Below are 27,184 nucleotides of genomic sequence, written 5' to 3'. Positions count from 1 at the left end.
ACATTCAGACATGGACGAAGTCAGGATCTTTGGGACTTGAAACCAGAAGTCTGAGAAAGCCAGATGCAGCAGAGAGTCAGTGACAAACCGATCATGTCCAGGTACAATGTAGGAGAGAGCAGAGGAAGGAAAGATGATCCTGTCCAGGAATGACAACAGTACAGGTAGAAAGAGCCAGGAGTCCAGCAATGGAGGATGTTGGAGGGGAAGAGGATACTGGACCACTGTACAAACCCAGTTATGTCAGAAGTTTTTTGAAGTATTTTTCCTCTTACCCTAGTCTAAATTTGTACACGCAGCAAAACCACACCACTGGTCTGACCACTTCACAATTTCTGCTCAAGAGGACCCATGTCTAGAAAAGCAGGAGCTTTGCAGGCTGGGACTAAGGAACTTCATTAGAGCAGTATGGGAAAACTTGGATAGTGACTTGCTGTTTCAACTGATGTTAATACCTTGCATTCAAGGACAGGAAATTCTCATTTTAAGAAAATGAATTTTAAGAATATTCCATTGAGAGCATTTATATTTCCTGTTCAGGACTTGCTTATTGCATAAAAAGAGGTCTGGAATTATGTTTCTGTGTTTATTTTTTCTTTTCCAAAATTATGGACCTAAATTTTTCCCTCATGGGAAAGGACAGACTAGATGTGTGTGATTTTAGTTCACTATCCTAATGTCTTCTTTGAAGCCTGTATGTCCCAAACTGTGCTCTTCTCAAAAAGCACAAAAAGCCTGTGAGTGGATCTAAAGAACAGCCTATCTAGGTACAACTCTACCTAAGGCAGTCCGACAGACAGACAAGTTCTCTCTGATTTTCCATATGGGCAAAAACTGAGGATAAAAGATGCCTTTACATGGGACCCTGATCCTACACAGATTTAAGAATATATACAATTTTACCCAAATGAGTGGTCCTACTGATGAAGCAGAAAAGTAAAAACAAACAAATAAATAAATAAATACTACATAGATCATTCTTGTACTGGCAGACACATGGGCTAGATCAGCAGTTCTCAAACTTCATTGCACTGCAACCCCCTTCTGACAACAAAAATTACTACATGACCCCAGAAGGGGGGACTGAAGCCTGAGCCCGGCGAAGCCCCACTGCCCCGGGGGGAGAGGCAAAGCCAAAACCGGAGCCCTGCCGCCTGGGTGCGGGTGGGGGACTGTAACCTGAGCCCCACCACCTGGGCAGTAGGGCTCGGGCATCAGTTTCAGCCACGGGACCCAGCAAATCTAACGCCAGCTCTGGTGACCCCAACCCACCTTGGAGTCCTAACCCACAGTTTGAGAACCATTGAGCTAGATTATCTAAAAGGTTTTTCTAATCTCTATCATCTATGAGTATAAGAATAATTGTGTTATTCATCTGTGGGGTGAGCTTTTTTAGAATAAATCTTTATAACATTTTGAAGGGTAGATGCAGTCAAGGGAATATCACCTTTACACATAATACTGAGAGTCTCAGAAAGTGTAGCATCTGAATCAGGGAGTAGGAAGGAACGAGCCTTCAATAGGGTGCCCACTGAAAGAAGAATTTTCTGTACTCATTCTGGGATTGCAACACTACTGTGACCCGCAGTGGAAAAAAAATTCCTAGATGAATACAGTTGTGAAATATTACAAGGAGTTTTATCATGGCTGCTACAAGCTTCATGGAACTGGGCATTTTAAAAGGACCCTTTTCACAAAATATTGGGGCATTTGAAAGGATAGAGGTCAGACTAGCCAATCATTTAGTCAGGATATCGTCCCCTCTTCTTGCTCTAGAATACAGGAACCACAATCATGACCTTGTAATTACCCTGGAATGCTATTCGTAAGACCACAAGTTAAGAAGTAATATTGCAGATGAGTAGGCTTCACCAGTTGTACCAGAACAATTTAAACAAACAGACATTAATATGGGGGAGAAGTAAGGGGAACTGTTCTTCAGTCACTTCTTCCTTCCATGGGAATTCAACTTCTAAAATAAAAAACCTGCCGCTACTATTGTGGTCAAAGACATTTTCTTAGACAATCTGCATTGCTGGCAATCAATGAAGGAGACGGGGTGGGAGGGAGTGACCACCAGCTAAGAGCCAGAGATGCCAACATTCTTTAGTTGATTCCTCACTGCAGCCTACCTGATTAGAAGACATCTATTAGTCCTGGGCAGGAGAAAATGAGGGTTCAGAGAAAAATCCAAAAATATGATCCAACACAACCACTATACACAACATGGGTCTCAAAGTCTGCAATAATTTGAGGAGTAGTCAAGAGAATAGATACACTCAGTCTAAAACAAACAAAAAAATTAATGGGGAAATTTTGGCTGCTAAATGACATTTCTAATTTCCCCTAATTAAAAAAGGTAAGCACTTCTTTCTTCAGGAAACAAAGAAGATCTGATTTAAATCGAAAATTTAAATCTAAGTTACTTTACAGTTACCTATTTGGAATGAATAGTTTTGACTCAATGCAACAAGACTGCTGATTCTTTTCCCTGAAGCCCTTACCAACTGTAAAAAGAATCTGCACTGTCATTTTATTTTTTGAGCTTTAAAACATAGAGCATAATATTCATGACTGTTCCATTTTTTAAAATGCAAGGAATATATTAAATCTATACTGAACAAATGGTCTTCAACCTAACTATTCTACAGTGGAATGTCAGATATTAAAAACACACACTTGAATGTAACTAATGGCAATCCTAGTTTTTGGAGATAGACAGAATGAGGACACAAACGATCTGATAAGTATCAGGGGGTAGCCGTGTTAGTCTGTATCTGTAAAAGTGGCAGAGAGTCCTGTGGCACCTTATAGACTAACAGACGTATTGGAGCATAAGCTTTCGTGGGTGAATACCCACTTCGTCAGATGCCGAAGTGGGTATTCACCCATGAAAGCTTATGCTCCAATACGTCTGTTAGTCTATAAGGTGCCACAGGACTCTTTGCCGCTTTTATCTGATAAGATACAGCAAAACTGACAGAGACATATTTGTTCCATCCATACGCCAATGTGAACTGAATCAAGCAACACTAAATTAAAGAGATTGCTGCTTTTTATGAATATGTGCAATTTGCTGTTGTATAAGACTCCTTTGATATTTTGCTCAGAAATAAAACACTATCGTTTCCTGAGAAACCCCAACTCACATTGCTGAACCTTAGCTTTAAATACACAATGGCTGTAAGACTATAAATATTTTTCTATACACAAAAATGTACTTTCCATCATCGTCACCATTAATTCATAAGAGTTAAAGGTAGACATATAAAATTAGGATTTCAACAGATCTAGTAACGGCCCTTCCCCTTATCCCCAATATTGTTTAGCCTTAATCTCTAGAGCATAACACTGAAAACAAACTGTACTTTATTTCACTTAAAATTTGAACATATCTATATGACCCAGACTGGTAACACCAAACTCTCCCCGTTTCAGGTTCTCCATTCCCATACAGCTGAAGCTACCCTCCCATTTAGCAATATCAAAAAGGGCAGGGTGGTCATGTCTGAAGCACACCGAGACATTGTGACTCTAGGATGAGAACCTGGGGGCACAGTTGTATACAGCTTTGAAGGTAGTGTCTAGAAGCTTAAATTTGATATCAGGTGGGAAGCCAGTGGGATGTCATTTGCTTGCAAATACCAAGGGAAGTGGCCCACACAACTAGGAACAGAAAAGGCAATGGTCATGAGATAATCTCTTAAATTCTGGTCCACAGTTAACAGAGTTTGAAAATTCCTGACCTAATTTCACTTTATCTGTTATTTTTCTGATGTCATCTGAATGGTTCGTCTTCTGATAATCTTAATTTACCTAATATTAAGCAACTTAATTTTGCAAACCTTTCCAGCCACACTAAAAAAATGTATAACCCAATTTCTTTACACTGATGGAACTGGTAATTTGGATAAATTATTTGTTCCCAACTAATGGCATGAAGAGCAGGCCACAGGGACTTGCTGGCTGCAGCTTCCCACAGCTCCCATTGGCAGGAACGGCGAACCGCGGCCACTGACAGCTGTGGGGGGCTGTGTCTGCAGGTGGTCAACATCAGCAAAATATCTCTTGGCCCGCAATCAGATTACCTTGATGGGCTGCAGGTTGCCCGTCACCGTGCTAGATGATTTTAGAATACACCAGGATGCTTCACAAACATGCAAATGTTGGATCAAATTGGTAAGTCTTATTGTATTATAGAGGTCTGTTACTGAACTTGTGAAACAGGGCTCTGAGGACCGCGGGTTCCAAGGATCACTCAAGTTGATCCCGAGATGACCTGCTGACTGAGACTTCCTCCACGCTCTCCTCTCCTGCTAGGTGAAGGGTGACTGCGATGGATATGGTTTGGATGTAACACAGCCATAGATTCCTTGTCTCCCAGACAAGAGCTGGGAATGCACACTTCCCTGCTTGTTGATGCAGTACATAGCTATGGTGCTGTCTGTAAGCACCTGTGCTACACAGACAAGTGAAAGGTCTCGAGGGCCCAGCTCAATACTCTGAGCTTTTATATGTTCATATGGAGTATGGACCCCCAGGTGTACCCACCTGGGGCCCCCATCAATCAACTCCTCCTGCTCCCTCCCAGCATCTCCTGCATGCCATGGAACAACAGGGAGAGGGAGGATCACAGACAGGCGTGCTCGGGGGATGGGGTGGAAAGAGGTGGGGAAGAGGTGGGGCAGGAGCGGGAAGAGACGGGGCAGGCCCTTGGGGGGAAGGGGTGGAGTGGGGGTGGGAAGAGGCAGGGCGGAGGTGGGGGAAGGGTGGAGTTGGGGTGGGGCCTGGCGCTGAGCACCCCAAGGGAAAATTAGAAGCTGGCGCCTGTGCAACCGACAATGAAAGGATTCTGGGTTCAATGGCCTGAGTTAAAACTGACATAGGGCCTTCTTTCTGACCCAACAAATGGACGGAATTGTCTGTCCAAGCATGATCCCAGTCCTTCTTGGGGTGGGTTGGAAGGACTTGGCACAGTCTGTGTTCTTGCGCTGAGCAAAAGGGATTATGAATTGTAACCACAGGAAAACCCTTTGGTGGGGTTCAAAGGACTTTTCACAGGCCAGGGCCCTTGTGGCAGTCAAGGGGTGATCTCTGGTAAGCTTGTTAGGATGCTTGGAGGTTCTTTTATTGTTTTAAATATTTTCTCTGTAATGCTTTTACCTTAAGAATAAATGTCCCTCTTCAGAAAGAGCTGTGTGGTAACTTAACTGTGGCAATTACACGGTTTACCATCTCTGAAGAAAAAAGTAAAGCAGGCCTGCTTAGACAGTTTGACTTTGCTGGGGAATTCATAGTGTAGACAGGGTGCTCTGCAGCCTGGAAATACCGTGGTCAGGAAGGAGAGAGCGAGTGTCTACATCCAAGAGACAATGTCTGGGGAGCCAAAACCTAAGAAAAGGTGCCCTTGCTGAACCACAGAGGGAGAACACAGTATAGTTGCCCTAAATTGTGACAGTCTTGTACTGGCTGTTCCCTGAAGTAGTTAGAGTCCCAAATCTTGAAAAATCTCTTTTCTGGAAGAAAGGCCCTGAGTGGAGTCCAGGATTGCTCCAAAAAAGTGATCCTCACTTCAATCTGCACAAAGAATTTCTCCCAGGTAATCAACAGTCCCGGTTATCGGAGGAGGCTACACATAGAATCATAGAAATGTAGGGCTAAAACGGACACATGGTCACCCAGTCTATTCCCTGAGCTGAGGCAGGACCACCTAGACCATCCATGACAGATGTTTGTTTAATATATTCTTAAAAACATCCAAGGACAGGGATTCCACAACCTCCTTAGGTAACCTGTTCCTGTGATTAATTAGAAAGTTTTTCCTAATATCTAACCTAAATCTCCCTTGCTGCAGATTAAGCCCATTACTTCTTGTACTACCTTCCATAGACATGGAGAACAATTAAACACTGTCCTCTTTATAACAGCCCTTAATGTAGTTGAAGACTTATCAGATCCCTTCTCAGTCAGCTTTTCTCATGACTAAACATGCTCAGTTTTCCCCTCAAGAGTCAGGTTTTCTAAAGCTTTTATCATTTTTGTTGCTGTCTTCTAGAATCTCTCCAGTTTGTCCGCACCCTTCCTAAAGTGTGACACCCTGAACTGGACACAATACTCCACCCCAGGCCTCACCAGTGCGGAATACAGTGGGACAATTACTTCCTGTGTCTTACATATGACCCTCCTTTTAATACACCCCATAGGGCGTACTAAAAGGCTACTGGCCTTTTTCACAACAGCATCACACTGTTGGCTCACTTTCAAATTATGATCCATTACAACCACCAGATCCTTTTCAGCAGCACTAGCCCCTACCCAGTTATTCCCCAATTTGTTGTCGTGCATTTGATTTTTCCTTCCTAACTACAGTATTTTGTACTTTTCTTTATTGAATTGAATCTTGTTTATTTCAGATCAATTCTCCAATTTATCAAGGTCCTTTTGAATTCTAATCCCATCCTCCAAACCCCTTTCAGCGTGGTGTCATTCACAAATGTTATAAGCATACTCTCCACTCCATTATCCACGCCATTAATGAAAATATTGATTAGTACCAGACCCAAAATTTGTAACAAGTCTGCTGAAGAGAGATGCTGTTGAGAGCTTGCCCTCAAGCCAGCAGTCCAGATATTCCTTAGCATCTGAAGTGAACAGCAACCACCATGCGACACTTGATGAAGACGCACAGTGCTGCGGACAAGCCAAAATGAAAGATTCTAAATTGGTAGGTGTCTTGTACCCATATTGAACTTCAAGTACTCAATGTATGTTTGGTTGCCAAATGAAAGTAGACATGCTTAAGTAAAGAATCGAATACCAAACTCCCCAGAACAAGGAAGGGACAATGTCCTCTAGAGCAAGCATCTTGAGCTTCAATATTCTTATGCACCCGTTGAGATTTCTGAGGTCCCGAATGAGTCTCAGATCTTTCCTCTGCTTGACATCAGGAATAGCAGGAACAAAAACTTTTTTCTCAGTGTTCTCCTAGAACCAACTTTATAGCTCTGTGATAGGGTTGGGACTCACCACCGCAGCGCCTCCTGTTGGTACCTCCAGGAATTAGCTCAGTCCATGTGGAGCGCCCTCCGCTGGTGGTGTCCTGTCCGTCTCTCGCCCTTGGTTGGTGTCTGGACCTGTGTTGCTCCCTTCTCGCGGCGTCCTCTTCAGGACGCTGCCTCCTAGTCCACGCTCACTCCCTTCCGGGGGTGTGTGTGTGTGTATAACAGCAGTCTTTCCGCTTCGCCCCAGCCGCCATGGCCAACCACACCCCAAAGTCTTACCCCTTCTGTCAGGGGTCGGGTGCAGTCCGCTATGGCCACTTCTAACGGCCAGGTGTAATACAATGGGGAAGGGGGCGACCCAGGCCTGCCCTCTACTCTGAGCTCCGGCCCAGAGACTCTCTGGCGGCAGCCTCCCTGCCCTCCTTCACTCCCCTTGTCTGCCTCTCCTCCCTGGGCCGCTTCCCCTTTGGCCCCTTCACACCTTGTAGCCTGCAGCCCGGAAGGTACTGGGCTGGAGTTCCCCTCTGCTCCCCTGACCCTGACCCTGCCCAGCACTGCACTGCGCTGTGCTGTCCCAGGTGCTGGTCTCCTCGCTCAAACTTCTCCTTTGAAGGTCTTGGAGAGACTGTCTGCTTCTCTCCTGGGCAGCCTTTATATAGGGCCTAGCCTGGCCCTGATTGGCTGACTCTTTCCCTGCTCTGATTGGCTGCAGGTCTGCGCAGCCTCTCAGGTCTGGTTCAGCCCAATCTTGCCTGGGGGTTGGGCACCGCCTCACCACAAGCTCCCTTCCAGAAAAGGGAATCCACTTCTTCCAACAAGATGTTCTCAAGAGATGGGTCCTTGAAGACGGAAGGAGACAGGATAGTGATGTAGTCTGGTGCAGAACCAGATGGAATATGTCACAGGCTGTGTCCAGCAATAAGTGATCAGAGATAATTGTGCATCAAGCTCTGTAAGAGGAAGAGAAACAAGGTCCAAAGAGTGGGGATGGGACAGGTTGGATAAAAATTAATTATTTAAAAAAAAATAATTTAAAAAATCAGATATTTTTTATTTAAATCGGATTTTTTTTTTATAAAATGCTTTTTGAGGAAAAAAACCTATCTAAAGATAGTTTTAATTAAGATACATTATAGTTCAAAGATATCTCATCATGCAATAGGGATTATAAATTCTAATTCTATAGTATGAAACAATATATTCATGTCATGTTTAAGATACATTTTGTAAATGAGTTCCAAAAGTTCATGGATTAGGGACCCAATTTTATGGAGTTCCAGGGGCTTCTCTATAGATTATTTAAGTTAATCTTTCTATCTTCCCAATGGGACTCAGTGCTCAGTCTAGAAGATACCATCAGAGATGCTTAGTTTTGCAGTTCTCAAACTGTGGATTTGTGTCTCCAGAGATAACATGCTTGTTAACAGCAAAAATGTTTTAAATAAATAAATAAATAATATATAGAGGTGAGAAATAACAGACCTCAACCCTATTGTCTCTCTGCAAATTTGTGTACACAGAGTCAATCCCTTACCTCTCTCTAAAAGTGCAAAGTTTCAAAAAGTTCAGTGAATAGAAGATTGTTGGGGGAGGAATAGATCTGGACAAGGAGAAGAAGTCTGGAGATGAATGTGAGAAGGGAGGGACAGGCAGTAGAAACAAAAGTGAAACTGTTTGAGCAGCATATTCCAGAAGTCTTGAGGTCTTTCTGAGTGTAGCCTTCATTGATTTGAGATCTAACATACCATTCTCACTAGAAGGGAAAACCTAAAATGGCAGCAGGCTGTAAAAGAGACCCAGTTTGGGAATAAGAACCATTCAAGAAATATATTTTTGCTGATGATGTCTTAAAGAAAGTCACACCAGTGAACTGGTGGAAGTCACTTAAGCACTTGGATTTAGAGACTGTTGAAGTGATAATCTCACTTTTAACAGCAGTAGCTTCTTCTGTCAGAGTAGAAAGAATATCTTCTTCCTGTGGACTAATTCATTCCAAATTGAGAAATCGTTTGGGAGCTGAAAAAAGCACGAAAGCTTGTTTTTCTTTTCCAAATTATGAACAAACAGGAAAATGAAGGTGAAGAGACGACTGAGTTAGCTGCAGAAGCCAATATTTTACGTTTCTCATGCTGACCTGGCTGACATAGTCTATTTAATTTTTTTTTATCCATTTAACTATTTTAGTTAACAATTTTAACAAAAACAAACCCGATTTTAAAAAATGCAAATGTTTAACTAAATTTAAAAATTCATATGCTTGTTTTGTTAAAATATTATGTGTTTGCTGTTGAAGAAAAAAATCCAGAATACATAACATTGCTGTTTTAGTTAAATAAAACAATTAAAATGTCTGTTTGGTGATGTTCTCATCCTAATACAGCATGGCAAGAAAATCCTCCAAATATTAATGATTAACCTGTTGAATTGGAGACAGTTTACCTCCAATAACTTATAAATATCTGCTTCAATTACCTTTGGTAAATGAAATAACCAATCATTCATTTTCTGATATAGATGTAAAACTAATCTGAAAAGTTTTCAAAATAAATCACTTTAAAAATGTATAGTGGGTACCTTCTAAAAATGAAACCTACATCTATCTCTGAATTGTGAAGAGTATTTATTAAGGTTATAACAACCAACAAGAATGCACTTTTATGTAGAAATCCATGATTAAATAGAGTCTTCCTGACTAGTGATTTAAATCAATTTGATTTAAATCAAATCCACCCTGGGATGGGAAGAAGGCATGGAGAACTGGTGCAAGTCAGTGCATAGCGCTTGACTGCATCTTCAAAACTGTTTTTTGGAGGCTGATGTTGAGGGCTGTGAGGCATGAGATTAGGAATCCTGCTTCAATAATGCTGAGGTTGTTTTCCATTAGTAGGTTAAAGGAGTGGCTAGTTTCACCTCTGGAAGTGTATCCCTTGGTATTGTGAAGAAGCCTGTCTTTTGGAAGTGGAATGTTAGGTAGTAAAACCTCTTCTGTGCTTAGGAAGAGGACTCTGTTAGTCCCAGGAAAGGTGCAGCAGCCATAACCTTTTCCAGGGCTTCACTGATTTCATCACTAAAAAGGCCCGTACTCTCAAAAAGGGAGGTTTTCTATTTTCCTCGGGATCCAGCTGTAAGACCAAAAGGATCTCAGCCAGGAGTACCTCCTAAGAGCCGCTCCTGTGGTCACTGTTCTTGCATTGACATCTAAGTCATTGTGTGCTGCTCATAGCGCTGCATGAGTGTACAATCCTCAGTGACCAGAGTCTTAACCACTTCCTTCTCTTCCTCAGGAAAGGAGTCCAGCATAGGGCTCATGGCATCCCACAGAGCGTAACTGTAGCAGAACACAATGACTTGATAGTCAGCCACCGGAAGGCCTAGTGAGCCATAGGAATAGGCTCCCCTGCCAAAAGCACACAGCTTACATTCTTCTCTCCTGGCAGAAGAAGGTGACTTCCCATCCCCTCACCCCCTCCTGTGCTGCAGACAGCACCAAAGAATTTACCACAGGATGTTGTAGTAAAGACTGATGTCCCTCAACTGGCACAGGATAACATTGTCTCTGTTCTCTTGCATACAGGTGAGAATGAAAAGGAAGAACAACAGATAACCTTCACTCTGGCTGTCTCAACCTGGCTCATAGGTAGAGACAGCTTCTCTTTTGTCTGCATCTGTAGTATGTCAAACAGGGATTGGACATGTCTGATGTAGTCACACCTGCTGATGTAGGGTGCTTACACCTTCTTTTTCAAATATCTTCTCAAAACATTGAGCTGATGCTTTACAATGGAAAGCTACATCCTGACTTCAATAGGTTTTGGATTAGGCTTTAAGGGACACTGTGACAGGTACCATGTATTAATTAAAAAAATTAAAATACAATAACTATGGTTCCCCTAATTTGGTTGCATCACAAATGTAACGGCACACAATTTGGTCTCATTTTGATTAGAACGGAGAAGCATGAAACTGGAGTACCAAGGATGTTGTTTAGGTCAGAATTCAGGTGCACTGGAAGAGCTGTTGGGGAAGCTTTAGTAGGGCCTGCCTTTCACCTCACCATATTAATGAAGTATTTTCCATAGTCAATCAAGAGCTAAAGAGACAGCATTCATTCCAGGTAAGTAACTCTGAAAATATTGGAGTGAGAGACAAAGCCAAGATAAAGAAGGTCAGAGACTGCAGATGGGTTTTCATTGGTCACATAACATAGTAAGAGTAATTTATAATGTATATATCCTTTTCTTACAGACATGTTAGTTCTGCCTGTAGTTCACAGTAATCATTATTTATTATTCTTGAGCATTTGCTGCATGTTCTGCAGAGCACAGATGTAACAGAATATAAAAGAGAACAGGTCCTTACACTGAACTTACAACCTAGAGAGAGAGAGAGAGAGAGAGACCAAACACTTCCACATATATTATAATTATTTAAATAATATACCTGAGTAATACTAAAAACTAAGGGGTGGATTAAAACAGGCTGCATAGTAGAAATGTTTAGTCCTATATATCTTTATTAGGCACACAGAAGACACACACATCAAAAGGTAATTATAACTAGAACAAATCTCTTCAACAATAATTCTGACTGTGTTTAGAGAAGGTATTTGAAAGAAGATGGAAGCACACTATATCAAGTTAAAGCAACTGACAGGGGCGTTTTAAAAAAAAAAGAGAGAGTAGATTAAATCAAGGTTAAATTCTACCTGTGGACATACAACAGAAGACAGCCCAAACTACATGTTTGCTACCAATAAGACTACATGCCAGAACATAACTATGATCCGGCTATGAGACACTGATTTAAACAAACAAACGCTATTCTACAAAACACATGTTGAAATGTGGTAAGACCAGACATTTAAGAAAAACAATATGCTAAACCCCACTAGAGATTTCTCCAAAATACAGATAATTAAGATATATATTTAAACAGACTAATCATTTGCTAGGTGTTTTCTAGGGAAATAGGACAATTATAAAGTGCTACAGAAATTAACTGAACTAATACAGCTAAAATACTCCACCACTTGATGAGCAAAGCTACTACTGAGTGAAAAGTTTTGTCTGATTACAAGATACTTGTTTAGGGGATCTTCTTTTATGTATGTTCCAAAGGTATTTCTTAAAAGAATTCTCAATAAGACTGCAGACATTAGTGGCAACTAAAGATTCCTTTTAATTCAATATTCTGAATGTCTGGTTGAATTAATGAACATCCTTTATACTGATTTTATTTATTCCAATAGCTGCAATGATTCAAAATGAACAAGATAACTAGCCCATTATCTCCAGTGTCATACTTGTTGTAATAGGTAATATTTAGAGGCCTTTTTTGTTTGCTTGCTTTTTGGTAGCGTAACATAAGAATCAAAAGCTACACAGGAAGCCATTTAAAATTATATTATAGAGTGAATGAGGTTATAGTAGAATTTTTTTTTTCCGAAAATTAACTGCACACGTTCATTATGGAATTTCTCTGTAAAATACATTCAAATGTAAATTGTCAACTGCTGACTAAAATTTATTTAGCTACATTTCTATATAGCTGTAAACATGTGTCATTCATTTTTCCCAAAGGAAAAAATACCACTACAGCTTAGAATGCTCAGTCACATATTAATGCAAAATTGGCTGCTTTCCCCCTACACAAACTATCATTCCCTTCACTAGCAAAACACTCACATACTGTAAAATTGCAAGCAGACAGTGCTTTGAATGACTTTAATACAGATAGATAACCTATACTATATTAAAAACATACTGATCAAGCTATACGGGGGAATCGGGACAGGAAACCTGAACTGTTCTTACTATTAGCAAAAGTTTAAATTAATTTATTCTAAAAGTACATACAACTATTATCTGATGTATTCTGGGTGAACTTAACTTAAACATTGTGATATTTATATATCACAATAGGGTGCATTTTAGAAGCTTTTAAAAAGCTACAGGATACTTGCATGATTACTGAAGATAACCTTTCATTTAAAAATAACAACTATGTCTGACTTGCTTCCAACGCAACCTAAATGTTTTAGACAGGCCATGTGAATTCAAACAAATCTGCACAACACCTTTAAAAGACAAGCTTGGCAACTAAAATTCATAACTCTGCTAGATATCAAAAAGCATGGACTTTATAGAGCCTTTGTCTACACTAGCACTTTTGTTGGCAAAACTTCTGTCGGCCAAGGGTGTGAAAAAAACACCTCTCTGACACATAAGTTTCACCAACAAAAGCGCCGGTGCAGACAGCACTATGTCAGAAGAAGACACTCTCCTGCCAACATCGCTACTGTTGCTCATGACGGCGGATGGGAGGGTGGGGTTAATTATGCCAGCAGGAGAGGTCTTACAGCATAGGAGACCTTACAGCAGTGCAGTTGCAGCGGACATGGGGGATCCAGTGGACATAGTGTACTTAGATATCGAGAAAGCCTTTGACAAGGTCCCTCACCAAAGGCTCTTACGGAAATTAAGTTCTCATGGGATAAAAGGGAAGATCCTTTCATGGACTGAGAACTGGTTAAAAGACAGGGAACAAAGGGTAGGAATAAATGGTAAATTTTCTGAATGGAGAGGGGTAACTAGTGGTGTTTCCCAAGGGTCAGTCCTGGGACCAATCTTATGCAACTTATTCATAAATGATCTGGAGAAAGGGTAAACAGTGAGGTGGCAAAGTTTGTAGATGATATTAAACTGCTCAAGATAGTTAAGACCAAAGCAGACTGTGAAGAACTTCAAAAAGATCTCACAAAACTAAGTGATTGGGCAACAAAATGGCAAATGAAATTTAATGTAGATAAATGTAAAGTAATGCACATTGGAAAAAATAACCGCAACTACACATACAATATGATGGGGGCTAATTGAGCTACAACTAATCGGGAATGAGATCTTGGAGTCATCTTGGATAGTTCTCTAAAGACGTCCACGCAGTGTGCAGCAGTCAAAAAATCAAACAGGATGTTAGGAATCATTAAAAAAGGGATAGGGAGTAAGACGGAGAGTATCTTATTGCTCTTATATAAATCCATGGTATGCCCACATCTTGAATACTGTGTACAGATATGGTCTCCTCATCTCAAAAAAGATATACTGGCATTAGAAAAGGTTCAGAGAAGGGCAGCTAAAATGATTAGGGGTTTGGAACGAGTCCCATATGAGGAGAGATTAAAGAGGCTAGGACTTTTCAGCTTGGAAAAGAGGAGACTAAGGGGGGGGGATATGATAGAGGTATATAAAATCATGAGTGGTGTGGAGAAAGTTATTTACTTGTTCCCATTATATAAGAACGAGGGGCCACCAAATGAAATTAATGGACAGCAGGTTTAAAACAAATAAAAGGAAGTTCTTCTTCACTCAGTGCACAGTCAACCTGTGGAACACCTTGCCTGAGGAGGTTCTGAAGGCTAGGACTATAACAGGGTTTAAAAGAGAACTGGATAAATTCATGGAGGTTAAGTCCATTAATGGCTATTAGCCAGGATGGGTAAGGAATGGTGTCCCTAGCCTCTGTTTGTCAGAGGGTGGAGACGGATGGCAGGAGAGAGATCACTGATCATTACCTGTTAGGTTCACTCCCACTGGGGCACCTGGCATTGGCCACTGTCGGTAGACAGGATACTGAGCTGGATGGACATTTGGTCTGACCCAGTATGGCCATTCTTATGTTCTAGGTGCGTAGTATAGACACAACCGATGACACTGGATTTATGGCTCATTACAACAATCTGCAACGCACTAACTGACCTTTGTCCTATGACTGTAAATGTATTAACTGCCTACTTCATCTTGAATAGTCTCTTGTAACGTGTTAACTCCTTATCTGTTCCACAATTGTATTGAGCTCTGACACTGTGAAGGCTTTTCTGTGCTTACAGCTCTGCAGCTGCACCAGTAGTGAAAACACTACCTACTGTAATAGGAGAGAGTCTCCCGTCAGCGTAGGTATTCCACCTCCCCGAGAGGCAGTAGCTATGTTGATGGAAGAAGCCCTCACATCAACATACTGCTGTCTACACTGGGGGTTAGGTTGGTATAACTACGTTACTCAGAGGTGTGCATTTTCCACGCCCCTGAGCAACGTAGTTATACTGGCATATGTGGGTAGCGTAGACCAAGCTTGAGTACCTTTCTCAGACCTGAAGAAGTGCTCTGTGTAAGCTTGAAATCTTGTCTCTCTCACCAACAGCAGTTGGTCCAATACAAGATATTACCTCATCCACCTTGTCTCTTTAATATCCTGGGACCAACATGGCTACAACAAACACTGAAAACAACATTTTATCTCAGGTCAAACAAGACTGGAGTTGGAATTCAATGGCAAAGTAACTTCAGATCCCACCCCATGAGGGGGACATGTTATGAGGCGTTTTCTACATGAACATTTAGTTTGCACCAAAATAGCACGTGAGTCTACCCCACACTAGCCTGCTGTGCACTAATTGTCTGGATGGACCCTGCTGATGTGCATTAACACTTCCTTAGTGCACTCTGATCTACCCTCTACTTCCCACCATTTCCAAGTGGTGTAGATCAAAGCATACTAAAAAATAGTTAGTGCACTGTGGGGTAGAGTCACACCCAATCTTGCCTCAAACTAAATGTTCATATAGACAAGGCTTGAAGCAATACTGAGACTGTTGGGTTGAAATTGGGGGGGGGGGGGGGAGGTCAACAAAATCAGCAACAATACTATTGGAAAACACAGGGCATTGATCAAAAAGAGACGTGATAATCCTTCTTGCATCATATATTAGCGAGTGTAATAAATTTGCTCTCAGATATTAATCTAACAACCACCCTTCAACACTGCTCTTGTTATCTGAGGCATGACTTGGGTTCATATCTTATAATTTTCAAACAAATAAAAGTTTCCAAGAAATGTTAATATTAAGATTGGACATGAGGATATTCACTTCCATTTTTCTTTACAAAGTTAACGAAGGGTTTTAAAAAGTGTTGTTAGTACCAAAAACTAACATACACAAATCCTAAGCACCATCTGTTAGTTCAAGGCAACTACACCTGCATTTCCCCACAGAGGTCTCAGGCATCCAGGTCCACAGCCATTATCTTTTTTAGGTTATGACCTATGTCTCACTCCCTTCTGACAGGTGTATTTCCAGGCTGCACAGTTCCCTGCCTTCACTGTGTTATTCCAACACAGGCTACCCAAAGACAGCTGACTGCTTTCTCTTCAGAGACAGTGTAATTGCTACAGTTTCACAGTACCACAAGCACTTCCTATCCAAGCCTACTTTATGCTTAATGTAAAAATCATTATAGAGAAAATATTAAAAACAATAAAAGAACGTACATGCATGCTAGTCAGCTTACCAGAGTTAACCCCACGTAACCTGTAATTCTGGGAGGAGCAGCTTTTTAAACCCCCGCCCAAGGGTGATGTCCTGTGGTTACAAGTACATCACAGCTTCAGCTCAGAACAAGCCCTCAGTCATACGATTCTTGGGAGAACCCGGCTAAGCAGTCTTGCAAGAGGTGGAGTCTTCGGAGATGGGGCAGGTAGTGAAGCATGTCACAGTACACCAATTATGTTTCATATTTACCTTCTGCTCATAGGTTTACATAGCCAAACGTTTCTTGTAAGGTTTTCACACCCTGAACATGATAAGGGCAGTGGAGGATAGCATACAGAATTCAAACAGTGACAAAATGTCAGCTAAAATCAATAGAGAAAATAAATGGCAGCAGTGGAAAAATACTGGTCAGTAAATAAATGTCAGTCAGATCAATAACGTAGAATGGGTAGATTGCAAAAACAGTAAAATAATGGCAATTAGTGTCAATCAGTGGCAATAAACCAGGGCATCAGTAGTTAGTAAATAGTAACTGAAAGGCAATAAATGTCTCTAAAATTTATTAGTAGGAATACTTAAAACCAGTAATAGGACACAGATAAGATTATGGTGCCTAACAGTAGGCAGAGATTAGTGATGATGTAGATAGGCTCCAGAACTTCTGAACACAAAGCAGTTACAAAGGAGAGTGATGATTCTTCTGGGATCCTTTTTACAGGCCACTGCCAAAGGCCAAAGGACGCGAGCCATTCTGGGACTGTACAGTGGGATATGGAGAAGACTGCTTGGACCTAATGTCCCTAAATTGCTCTAAGGGAGGCAAGCCTAGAACGGTTTCCCTGGTGGCAAACAACGGCTCTTCTGGGGTATCTAGGTATTTTTATCCGCCACTTCTGGAAGGGAGATGAGGCAGCAGTGTTGGGCTCACATGGTGTGTAGTCATTGGGGAGCAGTGTCCCCAAGCAGCTGACAACTGGTTCAATGCGGGCAGGGCTAGTGTTCTCCCATTTCCCCAGCAGAGTCAAGAAATGAAATTCTATTTCCTTGTGGTCTCCAAAGTTACTTCTTTTGAATTAATAATGCTCTCTTTCTTATATTACTAGAACTTGTTCTTTATACCATCTCATTCTGCCAAGAGCAAGCAGGGAGCGCAATATCTTCCACTACAAAGTAATTACCTTTCTGAATCATAATTTATTTCAGAGTTTGATGTTTGCTGCTGTTGTCAGTGACCTAGATACTAGTACCAAACTAAGACCTGGCTTGCTAAGATTTTACAAGGATATCACTTTGAATTTTCTTTTTCACATTATAAAAAAATAAGTGTTTAGCATGTCAGTTAAATCACTCTGGAGAGGAAACAAAGGGGTCGGCAACCTTTTAGAAGTGGTTTGCCGAGACTTCATTTATTCACTTTAATTTAAAGTTTCACGTGCCAATAATACATTTTAACGTTTTTTAGAAGGTCTCTCTCTAAGTGTATATATTATATAATTAAACTATTGTCATATGTAAACAGGTTTTCAAAATGTTTAAGAAGCTTCATTTAAAATTAAATTAAAATGCTGATCTTATGCCGCCAGCCTGCTCAGCCTGTTGCCAGCCTGGGGTTCCGTTCACCTAGGCCGGCAGCGGGCTGAGTGGGGCCTGCGGCCGGGACCCCGGCTGGCAAGGGGTTGGCAGCCAGGACCCCAGACCGGCAGTGGGCTGAGCGGGGCCGGTGGCTGGGACCCCAAACTGGCAGTGGGCTGAGCGGCTCAGCCCGCTGCCACTCAGCCCGTTGTCGGTCTGGGGTTCCGTCCGCCGGCTCCTGCCAGCCAGGGTCCCGGCTGCCAGCACCGCTCAGCCCACTGCCGGTCTGGAGTCCCGGCCCTGTCCACAGAGAGTAGGTACCTACCTTCTCCCTGATTCTAGCCATTCTCTTCCTCTCTCTGCACTGAGATGAGGGTGGGAGTGGGCTGAGAATAGGGCTGGAGGCGAAGGAGCAGGCTGGGGGTTGGGGTGCAGGGTCTGGCCAGGAGCTAGAATGAGGGAGGGGGCTCAGGGTTGGGGCAGGAGGTTTGGGTGTGGAGCGCTTACCTGGGCAGCTCCCATTTGGTGCGAGGAGTGCAGGAGCTCCCATTTGGTGCGAGGGGCGGGAGTGGGAATGTGGGGGGTGCAAGAGTCAGGGCATGGGGTGTGGGGGGGGTGCTGGGTAGGTGGAGGGGGGGTGCCGGAGTCCGGGCTGAGGTTGTGGGGGGGTGCAGGGGTCAGGGCACGGGGCTGGGAGTGTGGGCTGGGGTTGTGGGGGTGCTCCCAGCCCCCTGCCCTGAGCGGCTCACGGCAAGGGGCTGGAGGAGATATGCCCTGATTCCACCCCCTTGCCCTGAGCGGCTCACGGCAAGGGGCTGAAGGAGATATGCCCTGATTCCACCCCCTTCCTCAAGGTCCCCGGAGCAGAGAGCATGCTGCGGCTCCGCTTTTACCACTCCCCCTCCGTAGCAAGGGCTGTCAGCTGATCAGCCACAGGGAGGGAGAGAAGGAGGGGCAGGAACCCAGCACGGCGGCGGGAGAGGGGAGGTTGCCTGCCCTGCGGTGGGCGGAAAATAGTGGGCCGGGCAGGATTTTTAGTGGCACGCTGCTGTCTGCCTGGGTCTGGCAGACAGCAGTGTGCCATTAAAAATTGGCACGCGTGCCATAGGTTGCCGAACCCTGGTCTACAGCAATCTAGCAGACAAACCCTACCCATATTATCTGAAAGACACTGGATAGATTTCTTTTAAAGTAATGGAGAACAATAAATCAGTGATTATTGCACTTCTCTTTCTCTAATTTCTAACTACACGCAACAAATTGGGAATGATCTTTATTACTGTATTTCCAAGAAACTAAATACAACTATTTAACTTTTAAAAGTAAGTTACAGTTTCATTTAAAAAAATCTTAAGTCTCAGAGCTTTGTGTGTGCATTTATCATTTTTTGGTTAACTATTATTTTAAATTATAACAAATATTTGTTCTCATGAATTGTGACCAACTATATTTCATTCACTAATTAACATTTTGATTTATTGAAATGAACTTTGCTGGATTACATTTGTCTGAACGAGGTGAGGTATATTGCAAATACTGAATGGATTATGCAAATATCTTTCAAAATCTAAAAAGCAAATATTCTTTCATATCAATACACCTTGCAAATATTTGACTCCATAACCCTGTTTAGTGTTATCAGAAAAGAAGCAAGTATTTTGGACCACGTTGAAGTGTTGGGGTGAAATTCTGGTGCTAATGAAGAAGTCAATGGGCATTTTGTGGTTGATTCCAATGAAGAGACAATCTCCAACTCTCCTACTAATTCCCTGCAAGGTTATGAGCAAGTCACTTAAAATCTTGATGCCTTATCTGCTGCATCTGCATACAGAGCAATACTACAACCTACCTTACTAAATCTCTCAAGATCCTTCAATTTGAGTGTTACAATAATGTAAAACATTATTATGGATTTAAATATTTAATCCTGAAAAACTGTAAAGTAATGATAGCATTCAAAATCAATGATGGTCACATCAATAAGTGGCATATACCCTTGCGTAAAACAAAACAATTAAAATGTGTAGCCATGACTGGTGGAATCTGAGTTCTCAATTAACAGGAAGCAGGCATATTTTTCAGTTAGGAGGAACACAAGAGTTCTGTATCTGTTTTTATTGTTGGCTTCTTCTCCTGCTAAAATTATCGTCAGTAGTTGGCTGTAGTGAAGTTATTCTGTTACTGTTCTTTAAACAAAAGGAGGCAGGGATACTGGAACAATTTGTATAGTGGGGGTTCTGAGAGCTATTAAACTTAACTGTAAACCCTATGTATAATGGAAACCACCTTCAGTCAGGGGGTGCTTCAGCCCCCCTCTCTCCCAACCCCCTAGTTCCAGCACCTATGAAAGGAGGAGAAAGGTATTTTTAAAATACCAAAAATACATCTAGAACTATGAAACAGGAATACACTTTCTTCAAATGCAGAAACGCATATAAATGTATCTGCTATGGAAAACCCTATATAAGCTTTGAATTTCACATCATCCTCCCCCTGCGCCCTCCTACTAAGAAGTGATATAATTATAAGAAATACTGGACATTACTACTAAGGGAAAAATTGAGAGCAAATTGAAAATGGATTCTTTCCATAGATCAAGAATGGGAAAATACTTCCCAAAAGCAACTGAGATTTAGGACAAAGTTATTCTTATAAATTTTGTGGTTATGTCCCATGTGTTACTACTGAGAAATTAGACCATTCTGAAAATGTGAAAATTAACAATTTTAGAGTGATTAGTCTTTCTGAACTGTGACCTGTAGCTTTGAAACAACAGCCATTAGAATCTCACAAGACCTCAGGAAAGATTTAGACATAGTCAGGGAGATGGTCTGATAAAAAATATTGAGAAATCATAGACCTACAAAGACAGTTTTAATAGTGTGTAATATTTCAAGGAGTTTACTTAATCCTTTCCCTAATCTAAGGGGAAAAATTAATTTGCTCTATCACAATATTATTTATTCTGATTATACTGTCAACAGTGGCCAATGCAAGGTGCCCCAGAGGAAGTGAACCTAACAGATAATGATCAAGTGATCTTTCTCCTGCCATCCATCTCCACCCTCTCACAAATGGAGGCTAGGGACACCATTCCTTACCCATCCTGGCTAATAGCCATTAACGGACTTAACCTCCATGAATTTATCTAGTTCTCTTTCAAACCCTGTTACAGTCCTAGCCTTCACAACCTCCTCAGGCAAGGAGTTCCACAGAGGTTGACTGTGAGCTGAGTGAAGAAGAACTTCCTTTTATTTGTTTTAAACCTGCTGCCCATTAATTTCATTTGGTGGCCCCTCGTTCTTATATAATGGGAACAAGTAAATAACTTTTCCTTATTCACTTTCTCCATACCACTCATGATTTTATACACCTCTATCATATCCCCCCCCCTTAGTCTCCTCTTTTCCAAGCTGAAAAGTCCTAGCCTCTTTAATCTCTCCTCATATGGGACTCGTTCCAAACCCCTAATCATTTTAGCTGCCCTTCTCTGAACCTTTTCTAATGCCAGTATATCTTTTTTGAGATGAGGAGACCATATCTGTACACAGTATTCAAGATGTGGGCATACCATGGATTTATATAAGAGCAATAAGATACTCTCCGTCTTACTCCCTATCCCTTTTTTAATGATTCCTAACATCCTGTTTGATTTTTTGACTGCTGCACACTGCGTGGACGTCTTTAGAGAACTATCCAAGATGACTCCAAGATCTCATTCCCGATTAGTTGTAGCTCAATTAGCCCCCATCATATTGTATGTGTAGTTGCGGTTATTTTTTCCAATGTGCATTACTTTACATTTATCTACATTAAATTTCATTTGCCATTTTGTTGCCCAATCACTTAGTTTTGTGAGATCTTTTTGAAGTTCTTCACAGTCTGCTTTGGTCTTAACTATCTTGAGCAGTTTAATATCATCTACAAACTTTGCCACCTCACTGTTTACCCTTTCTCCAGATCATTTATGAATAAGTTGCATAAGATTGGTCCCAGGACTGACCCTTGGGAAACACCACTAGTTACCCCTCTCCATTCAGAAAATTTACCATTTATTCCCACCCTTTGTTCCCTGTCTTTTAACCAGTTCTCAGTCCATGAAAGGATCTTCCCTCTTATCCCATGACAATTTAATTTACATAAGAGCCTTTGGTGAGGGACCTTGTCAAAGGGTTTCTGGAAATCTAAGTACACTATGTCCACTGGATCCCCCTTGTCCACATGTTTGTTTACCCCTTCAATTAAGTCTAATAGATTAGTAAGACATGATTTTCATTTACAGAAACCATGCTGACTTTTGTGCAACAATTTATGTTCTTCTATGTGTCTGACAACTTTCAACATTGTGAGGTCAGTTTTGTTTTTGTTTTATGCAAAGTGTATCTAACATGAAATTTGTCAACCATTACTCCGATAACTTGTGTTGCACATCCCTTTCTCCCACCCTTAATCAGTTTGCTTCTTAGGCCCGAATCCTGCATGCTAATCCAGGTGGCTGGACGGCTGGGTCCACATGGAGCCCCATTTTTCACTTGAACACTGTACACTGAAGAATCAAGGCCTTAGACTGCAAAGTTATCTAGTCAGGGACCATTCCTTCTGTGCATGAAAGGAATACCTAGCACAGTAAGACCGTAATCCTGATTAAGAACTTTGGTTGCTTCTGTAATTAAAAATAAGTTACGAATTAATAGAACACTTCATTTTTCAAACAATTCTACAAATATTAACTGCTCACTCAAAGCAAACAAGTGCAATCCACACAGGGTAGCAATCTATTGTTATTGCATTAAAGCATCACTACAGTTAAGAAAGAGGTAAAGTTTCCAGTCTTAAAATCTATTTTTAGATGACTCGTACATTTTAATTCAAGTTACTTTTCAGGCTGATTGTTCCTAACTTCAGAAGTAAATTCAATTTTTACTATACATTTAAACTAAAACAATGGGGTTGTGTAGTGCATAAGAAAAGTGACCATTTATATATCTGTTGTTACCACGGTTACACAATTTGCATAAATCTTGTACAAAGTATGTCATAAGGTAGCATTAGAAAAGTTATGAATTGCTAAATATTATTATCCTGTTTATATACATGTACCATCTTTGTATCTGAAGTTATGAATATTGGCTATGTACTTGTATATTAAACATGTGTTGTATTCCTGGGTGAAATACCCCCCTCCTCCTGATAAATTTAGTTTAGGGTTAGACTGCTATGAGTTGATGTCCCATTAAGGACACGCAGCTCTCACAATGGACCACTGAAAAAATACATCCCACCCAGTAAGCCTTTCCTGTAGACATCTCAGAAAGAATATGGGCAATGGCTGCCCCTGTGAGTCAGCAAAGCATGTAAAGACATGTGATAAGGACATGTGATCCTGGACTTCATTTTTGGCCAGTAACTTGCCATGCACCTGGGCTGTGGGCTTTGTTTAGGACAGTAAATTTTCACGCATATGGAAAAGGATATAAAAGACACTTGTGACAACTCCTTTTTGCTTCTTTCCTGCTCCAAATTCTCTGGACTGTGGATTTACAACTAAAAGGAGTATCGTGAACCTATGAACTGAGGACCTTCCAATCTTTTGGAAGCTACCAGAGATGCTTTTGCAAGCCAGCAGTCTATTCCATCACTGCTACAAACTTGATATAAAGACTTTGCAATCATTTGTGTATATATGATCTATTAACCATTTATAACTCTCTTCTTTCCTTTTATTAATACATCTTCAGTTAGTTTACTAATGATTGGCTGACGGTCTGATATTTGAGTAAGCTATGAGATGCATATTGATCTGGGGGTAAATGTCTGATCCTTTGGGATTAGTAAGAACCTCACATATGGTGAATTGGGTTTTCAGTAACCTATCACTATATTAGACCTGTTTGTCTGGATGGGAACCAAAGACTGGGATGCCTAAGAGTGACTGTGTTTGGCTTCTGGTTAATCAGTGTGGTACTGCAGAGGCTCTTTTTGTTACTGACTTGGTGAATCTAATTATAGAATAAGCCACCAGTTTTGGGGGATTGTCTGACCAATTTCTTGCAGTCTGCCCTGAGCGTGACACTCTCAGAGTGGTCCAACCCAGGCACTGGTAGCCACAGTTGACTTTTAAAAAAAAAATTGGAATTGAAATTTTGTAAGACCATAAATGGCAGGAAAAAATAATATCATCTGGTAAGCCTAATAGTATGGATTGGAAGACCTTGAAATTTTGAGTGGAAGGGTATGTTAATAAATCAGAGGACAATGGTTTCCTACTACATTCCATGGCTAAAAACCTGTGTCGTCTCCCTTGTGTCTCATCTCAAAACTTAAGCTTGAATCAAATTCACAGTGTCTCCCTCTCCTCGTTTTACTAGAGAAATACATTCCAATAGGAAAACACTCACAAAAGTGGAAAGGAAGGTTTTAACGGGATTGTCTCAAGCACTACTATATTTCATTACAGAAGTACTTGTAACACTTCCTCAGATGTAAACAAGCTGTTGAAATAGTAGCTCACTTGTGGCTTGAATGCTGGAGGGGAACTATTCTAAGGTTGAACAATCCTGGAGAAGTCTTTACATAATTTTTCTTGGACAGAGCAGAGCTCAAACTGCAGAGGAGCGAGGCAGTGAAAAGGCATTGATGCTAGGCCTTCCACGGGACACTGTGTGCAATAGGAGCTATCTGTGGGGAAGGGAGTGGGGGGCGAGAGAGGTCCCACACAACCACATTTCAGCCTCCATTGACTAATCTACGGCTCCCTGATCAGCATAGTGCAGTGGTTTGCAAACTGTGGGCTGCGGATCTCTGGGGGTCTACAGGCTATGTCTAAGATTTCCAAAAGGGTCCATACCTCCATTTGAAATTTTTTAGGGATCTGCAAATGAAAAAAGGTTGAAAACCACTGCTGGAGTAGAAGGAACAAACTCAGCAAGACCTAAACACAGGAAAATGACAATTGGATAGCTACTGAGAAGAAGCCCCTAAAATGATGTCGTGGAGGCTGAGGGGTGTGGGTTGCTAGCACACAGAGCTGAATACAGGTAAGGGAGCATTTTAATGTTGTCAGCTGGACCCTGCTGGACTGCTGAGATCTACTGGAAGGGCAAGGGGAGTCCCAGCCTTCTTCAAAGTGCTTCCCCGAAGCCCTGCTCCCTATCAGACAGAGACCAAGCAGGAAGGAGAGGTAGAAGATAGCAAAAAATTATTGGAAAAGGAGTCCTCAGAGAGCACTACATTAAATCCGTATCAGAACACAGAGGCAGAAGACTGTGAAGTAACATTGATGCAGTTCACCTAACACATGTGTAGACGGTGCAGACTTGTACATTGGTCTGAAAGGAAGGAAGAAAAAAAATTAAGAGGAACTTCTTGCTTGCCTCCAACACTTGGAAAATGCAGAAAAAGCCAGTATTTCCAAGCCTGAGATAGCTCTAACCTTTTTAAGATGCTGCTATACATCACCATCACCAGAGTAATAGTTTAGTCCCATTAACTGATTTCTGACAGAAGTATTCCCTTAATGAGAAGCTTCTCCATTTGAGAGTTTTACAGATCAAAGAAGCTGGAAATGTAGGCTCCCATTTCCTCTCAACATTCGTAATTTATTAAGCAAAGGATATGACTGTAGCATGGCCCACAGACTAAGCTTGATGCAGGATGCAATGCTGTTGTTTTAGGGATTGACCTACTATGCCAGAGAGCTGCTACTTATATCTGCAGTTGTAACGATCCCCACCTGAGACACAACAATGCACCAGTCCAAATTAGAAAATACTACCAGTCAAGACAGTAACTGAATTGCAGTAGAGAAGCTTTTCTCCAACATGACTTCAAACCATAAAGACAGGAGTGAGAACACTGAACAGCTCCATCCTGAAGCACACAGCCCGGTGGCACACCCCTCTGTGGTCCACCAGGCACAATGACCTCAGTTCTTCTTGCTTCTCCTAAATAACATGTTTGCAGCCTGAAGTATTTATAGTAATATTCCCTTTCCTGGGATCCAATTTATTAAGTCTATAAAAATACACTCGACTTTGGCTTCGAGCCCAAACCCCTTTCCTGATTAAGGGATTCCTTAGCACTGCTTCATGGACCTGTGCAATGCTTCCCTGAGGGGAAGAGATTCCTTTTGATACCAGATTAACACCTGACCCCCATTCCCCAGCTAGTCTGCTACTCCCTTAAACACCTATGTCCTTAATGTGGCCATGTCATGGAACAGGGCTGGCAGGCTTTGAGCCCCACTACTCCTTAAAGGGGCCAGACCACCCTATTACAAGAAAGAAACATAAGGTAGAAATAACCAACCTTTACATTAGTTTGTTAGGGGTCTCCTCGGGTGACCAGATGACAAGAACAAAATATCGGGACACATGGGGGGGCAGCCACAGGTTCACCCCTCCACCAGGGCCAGCTCTAGGTTTTTTGCCACCCCAAGCAAAAAAAAAAAAAAAAAAAAGCCGGAGTGGCGCCAAAGCAAAATATTAGGACAAATGGCCTCCCGACCCTACATCGGTCAGGACACAGGACAAACAACTAAATATCATGACAGTCCTGATTTTATCGAGACGTCTGGTCACCCTAGGGACTCCTTTCACAATAAGCAGCTCTTTGTTAAAACTATGGCAAGTTAATCAGTAGCAAATAGTACTGGTATGTCCTCATTGTACACAGAAATATAAAGAAATCTAATTGTGAATGTAAACTACTTGCTTGTGTATTTAATAGTCTTGTAGTTTCATAGCTGAAGCCACTCCCATGCTGGTTTACCATGCAACCATTAAGCAGTTTCAAATTAAGAAACAGGCAGAGATGTTTCACTGTTCTCAAGATCATTAAATATAGGCAATATGCTTATTAGGATTGTTCCTGAAGGAAAAAGGTTAGTGAAGTTGTCTTGACAGCAAGAATGTAGAAGATTTGTGTTTATTCTAATGTTTTCATAGACTGAAGAAATGGGGGAACCCTGTAAGAAAAAATTTGAGAATTCCAATTTTAAATACTAAGTTACTCCATAACGATAGCTTTTAAAAACAGTAAAACACAGCATTCAGACGAAAACCAGCACATTAGACTACTTCATCCAGCTGGATCCAGTTATTAAACGCTGCACATAAAATGTCTCCTAACTGCTCATGAGTAAATTACAACAGTGTTAACTATAATGCCTGAGGAGTCTGTCCTGATTAATTGCCAAAGAGATGTTGATTGTAATAACCATCTTGTGGCTTACAAAGTTTTCCTGAGTAATAAAATATCTATTATTAAGCAGAAATTCACACTGATT

At 41.5% G+C, this 27,184-nt stretch overlaps 1 protein-coding gene across 2 annotated transcripts in view; it reads right to left on the bottom strand.

Moving 5' to 3' along the window:
- CDK17 (cyclin dependent kinase 17) overlaps positions 1-27,184 on the bottom strand; it is a 189,110-nt gene that overhangs the window by 104,217 nt on the left and 57,709 nt on the right. The window contains exon 1 of one of the 2 annotated variants that reach the window (XM_048835535.2): positions 7,027-7,447. The exons of the other annotated variant lie outside the window; for it this stretch is intronic. The gene's annotated coding sequence lies outside the window, so the exon portion shown is untranslated. Of the gene's footprint in view, positions 1-7,026; positions 7,448-27,184 lie in introns of those variants that run through there. 2 annotated transcript variants of the gene reach the window in all.

This window comes from Caretta caretta, chromosome 1, assembly GCF_965140235.1.
Source record: "Caretta caretta isolate rCarCar2 chromosome 1, rCarCar1.hap1, whole genome shotgun sequence".
NCBI lineage: Eukaryota > Metazoa > Chordata > Testudines > Cheloniidae > Caretta > Caretta caretta.
This window is presented reverse-complemented; position numbering and strand designations above follow the sequence as displayed.